Source organism: Physeter macrocephalus, chromosome 14 (genome assembly GCF_002837175.3).
Source record: "Physeter macrocephalus isolate SW-GA chromosome 14, ASM283717v5, whole genome shotgun sequence".
Lineage (NCBI taxonomy): Eukaryota > Metazoa > Chordata > Mammalia > Artiodactyla > Physeteridae > Physeter > Physeter macrocephalus.
This window is the reverse complement of record NC_041227.1, coordinates 129,091,312-129,096,675: the sequence shown is the minus strand read 5'-3', so window position 1 is coordinate 129,096,675 and position 5,364 is coordinate 129,091,312.

The following is a 5,364-nucleotide window of genomic DNA, read 5'->3' as shown; positions in this document are numbered from 1 at the left end:
AAAAAAAAAAAAAAAAAAAAGAAAAGAAAGAGAAAAGGCCAGGATCATTTAAGAAATCCTTCATGAAGCAATAAAAATTATTAATTTTATTAAATCTAGAATTTTGCAAACATGTCTTTTTAATAATGTGTATGATGAAACAGGAGGTAGGCATAAAGCCTTCTGTCTACAGAGGAAAGGAAATACCCTTGTATGACTCTCTGAGTTATGAGCCGAACTAGTCACTATTTTTTATAAACACCATTTTTACTTGAAAAAAAGGCTTAAAAATATGACTATTCGGACTTGAGTATTTGGCAGACAGTTTGTCAAAAAATGAATGAAGCAGTATCTCGTGATTTTGATTTGCATTTCCCTAATGACTAGTGAATTGGGCATCTTTTTTTTTTTTTTTTTTTTTTTTTTGTGGTATGCGGGCCTCACACTGCCGCGGCCTCTCCCGTTGCGGAGCACAGGCCCCGGACGCGCAGGCCCAGCGGCCATGGCTCACGGGCCCAGCCGCTCCGCGGCATGCGGGACCCTCCCAGACCGGGGCGCGAACCCGGTTCCCCTGCATCGGCAGGCGGACGCGCAACCACTGCGCCACCAGGGAAGCCCTGGGCATCTTTTTATGTGCCCATTGGCTATTTGTATGTCTTCTTTGGAGAGCTGTCTATTCAAGCCTTTAGCCCATTGTTAAATCAATTTTCAGTTTGTTTTTGTTGGTTTGTTTGTTAGTTTTGCTACTGAGTTGCAGGAGTTCCTTATATATTTGGGAAACTAATCCCTCATCAGATATTTTACCTCATTCTGAAGGTTGCCTTTGTTTCCTTTGTTGTGTAGAAACTTTTCAGTTTGATACAGTCCCACATCTATTTTGCTTTTGTTCTCTCTGCTTTTGGTGTCATATCCATGAAATCATCGTCAAGCCCAGTGTTATGAAGATTTTCTGTTACGCTTTCGGCTAGGAGTTTTAAAGTTTGAGGTCTTTTGTTTGAGTCTTTACTCCATTTTGAGTTGATTTTTGTGTTATGGTGTAAGAAAAGGGTCTAATTTTATCCCACGTCTGTAGAATGGCTATTATCAAACCACCACCACCACAACAACAAAACAAACAAACGAACACAAGACAACAAGTGTTGGCCAGGATGTGGAGACATTGGAACCCTTATACACTTTTGTCGAGGATACAAAATGGTGCAGCCACAAGGGAAAATAGTATGGTGGTTTCTCAAAAAATTAAAAATAGAACAATCACATGACCCAGCAGTCCTACTTCTGGGTCTTTATCCAAAATAATTGAAATTGGGATCTCAAAGAGATATTAGCAATCCCATGTGCACTGCAGTGCTATTCACAATAGCCAAGATATGGTAACAACCTAACTGTCCATTGATGCATGACAGGATAAAGAAAATGTGGTACATACATACAATGGAATATTATTCAGCCTTAAAAAAAAGAAATCCTGCAATATGGATAAATCTTAGGAACACTATGCTAAGTGAAATAAACCAGTCACAGAAGGAGAAATACTGCGTCATTCCATGTTCTAAAAATAGTCAAAATCATAAAAGCAAAGAATAGAATGCTGATTGCCGGGGCTAGGAAGAGGTGAAAATACGGGGTTGCTAACCAAATTTTAGTTAAATGAGACGAATAACTTCTACAGATTTGCTGTACGACACTGTACCTATATATAAAAATACTGTATTGTATACTTAAAAACCTATTAAGAGTGTAGAGTTCTTACCATCGTTCTTACAATCAAAAATATAAATAAACAAATGAAGTGAACCTGTCACTTCAAGAAAAACAAAAGGTAGTATTTGTTGTCAATGATAAAATGTAAGCTCTCAAACAAGAAGTAGAATTTTGGAATACTTATTTCCATCATCATGAGCATGTCAGTTTCCCAATATTTCAATACGCTTTTGATGTGATCAGTGATAAAAGTAACAGACGTGATTATTTAATATAATGAAATAGGTCACTGTTTAGAGGATCCACATAACTTGGTGAACCAATATTCTCCTTATGACCGATCTACAATGTTAGAAAATCCTGCAGGGCTAGAAGGTCCATTCAATGATTTTTTTATATAACACTGTACAAAAATTTTACTGATACTATTTCACACTCTATGTTGCAATCAGATTTTAAGACACTACCTCTTCTAGAGTCTTGGTATAGTATCAAAGAAGAAATACCCATAATTATCTGACAAGGCTATTAAATTATCCCTCCCTTTCTAGATAACCATCTTTATGTGGCCAGATTTTCTTCCTATAATTCAACCAAAACAAAATGTAGAAACAGAATGATCGCAGAAGCAGATGTGAGAATTCAGCTGTCTTCTTTTAAGCCAAATTAAAGAGATTTCCAAACATGTAAAACAATGCCATCTTCTTATTTGGGGAGGAAAATAGAGTCATTTTTCATTAAAAATATGTTACATAGTCTGGCATAAAAATATTTATTATTGCTATTGTAAATACATTAACAAATATTTATAAAGATTCTCTTTTAATTTCTAACATGATGAATATTAATTGATATTGCCCAAACAAACAAAAAGCTCTTTGGTCTCAAAGGTTTTTAAGAGTGTAAAGGGGTCCTAGGACCAAGAAGTTTGAGAAACACTACTTTAAAGCGAATGGTTTCCACTGCTTCTCTCTGTTGGTAATACTAACAGAGAGCTTAGAAGAAGACACTGGGAATTCAAAGGCATCCTGGAGGATGGATGTCCAAGTACTCAGTCTTTGCACTAGCTCAAGGTTCACCAGGCTGATTACTGAATCAGGTTGGATCTAGTAGTAAACCATTATAATTACTGGTAATCAGCTTTCAATATCTTATTTGTACTAATTTCCCCAGTTCCCAAGGGTACATAATCCCCTTTTCTTTTCCCATTTGGCTTCTTAATGACAACTACATATTGTTTTGTAAAAGGCAGGGGATATTCCCCACAATCCATCAAAAACAAAGCCAGTGTGCCTTGACAGCGACTGAGGGCATCACTTGTTTGAAGTGCTTTCTCCTACTTCTGTAGAGCTCTGGCTCTCCTTTTTGGACGCAGTTGAATTCTCCACAAGTACACAAGTGTTAATATTAAGCCTTAGAGCTTCAGGACGTCCTGAAGCTATTTCTATTCATAGTGTTCCACATCCAGCAAGTTGAGGGTTTTTACAATCCAGCTATTAGAAATGAAATTGTTTTCATGCCTGGATCTATCTTATTGTGTGCAATTAGCTCAGACCCGTAAATAATAAGCTTAGTTGAAAAGTTACACATTCACTGGAGTGTGCCATTGTTTAACTTAATAAATAGGTACTGGAGGCCTACTAAGCACAAGACCCTACATCTCAGTTTCCATTTCATCCTTTCAGCGCCTCTCATTCTTCTGAAATGGGCATTGTTATTTCAGTCTTACAGATAGCAGAGCAGAACCACAGAGTAAGAAACCTGCAGAGCCAAGATTAAAAAAGGTTTGTGTGCCTTCAAATTGGTAAGATCTGCAGGTAACACAGTGTGGATACAGTAGAATAGGAAAAGATTTAAAGTAGCAAACCAGTTAGGAGGACACAACATTGTCCCAATGAAAGGCATTATGATGAAACTCTATTACTGTTTTTCTTTTTTCTCTTGAAGAAAGATTCAGAAAGTTTTCATGTATCTTCCTGATACAATCTCGCCACATATGGTCAACAGAGTTGGCAGTATTAGTTCAGAAGGACTCTCAAGTTTGGTCTTTCCCATTTATTATTGACTTGTAAATAACCCTTGAACAATTGCTAGGAAAAAAACAGACAAACAATTTATGCTACATCAGGTGCTGTGGTTTTTGCATTTTAAAAAAGTCAACAATCAATGTATTTTCACTCGACACTAATATAACAATCAACCTTCACCTTCCTGACTAAACATCTCAATCTGTATGTTCTTGTCTTCTTCTTTCTCAGATTCATAAACTGAAGTCTGAGGAGCAAACGCCAAGCCTTTGTTTTGAACTCCATTAACAGGACATCTTGAATACTGAATCACTATCTCTCTAGGGGTAAAAAGTAGAGTTTAGTAATTTAGTATAGGTCTAATCTCAAGTATGGAAAGGAGATGTCGATAGAATGAAAGATCCCATTCCCTTTTTCATGTTTAAAGTGTGATCTCATTTGAGTATTAAATTCCCATTTGTTGAAAAAAATAATAATTTAGCAAAAATGCTTATAGAAGAGAACCCAAATGCTTCTAAGTTTCCAAATTTGGATTTTAAAATGTAGTAAATATTTTAAAGCACATTTAAGTGTCTAGCAGTTTTTGAAAAATGATCAAGCTGCTCTACTGCATAAGACCTTCCTGGATTTCCCTCCAGGTTCAGGACAAAGTTGCTCCTCTTGCCTCTTAGCCAAGAGGTGACGTGCTGCTGCCCATGCTGACTCCAGGGCCTCAGGGCTCCCGGAAACCCAGCTTGTCCCTTTCCCTCTCACCATACAGGTATGTTTCTAGTTGCCTAAATAGGATGTGTTAGTTCACATTTATCTGCACATGCTCACCCTGCTTCTCTTTTTTGGAAAGTTCTCCCTCTCCCCAGTTTTGTCTGACTGCAGGAACACACATATTTCCTGAGATTCACCTCAAGGGCCATCTGCTGACATGAAGCACCAAGCCTAGAAGCCAGGAGAGTCTCAGAAATCTTTTTCTGACAAGCCTCCCACCTCCATCCTGCCCTCAGCCACACCTGAGCACATTTCTTCCTGTTGGCTGTAAATGTACCTGAATACTCCATCAGAGCCCTTCTTCTAACACTGACAAGTTTACATCCATGTTTCTCCCCATAAATCTATCACCCTCTCAAGGGCAGAGACCTATTTTGTTGATCTTCTTATCCGGGGCATACGTGACAAGAGTAGGCACATATTAGGGATTCGGTAAATATCTGTTCAACAAATGCAGAGATTTCTTTCGGTCCAAAGACTTTCCCCATTTGCTTAAATTTATGTAATACACATTAATCAGTATTCTGACTGATTTAAAAAGGTAAAACAAACACTGAGATGGAACCCAGGAATTCTGATCTCTGATCACTGGGGGAACTGATTTTTTTTAATTAGTTGATAAAAATAGTATAATTTGCGGAATAAATGTGATTCAGAAGCTAACTGTTGTTATCTTAGTTTGAATTATATTCAAAACTGAGTTGAGAGGGCAGACAGCAGAAGCAAGGAGAACTACAATTCTGCAGCCTGTGGAAGGAAAACCACATTCACAGAAAGACAGACAAAATGAAAAGGCAGAGGACTTTGTACCACACGAAGGAACAAGACGAAACCCCAGAGAAACAACTAAATGAAGTGGAGATAGGCAACCTTCCAGAAAAAGAATTCAGAA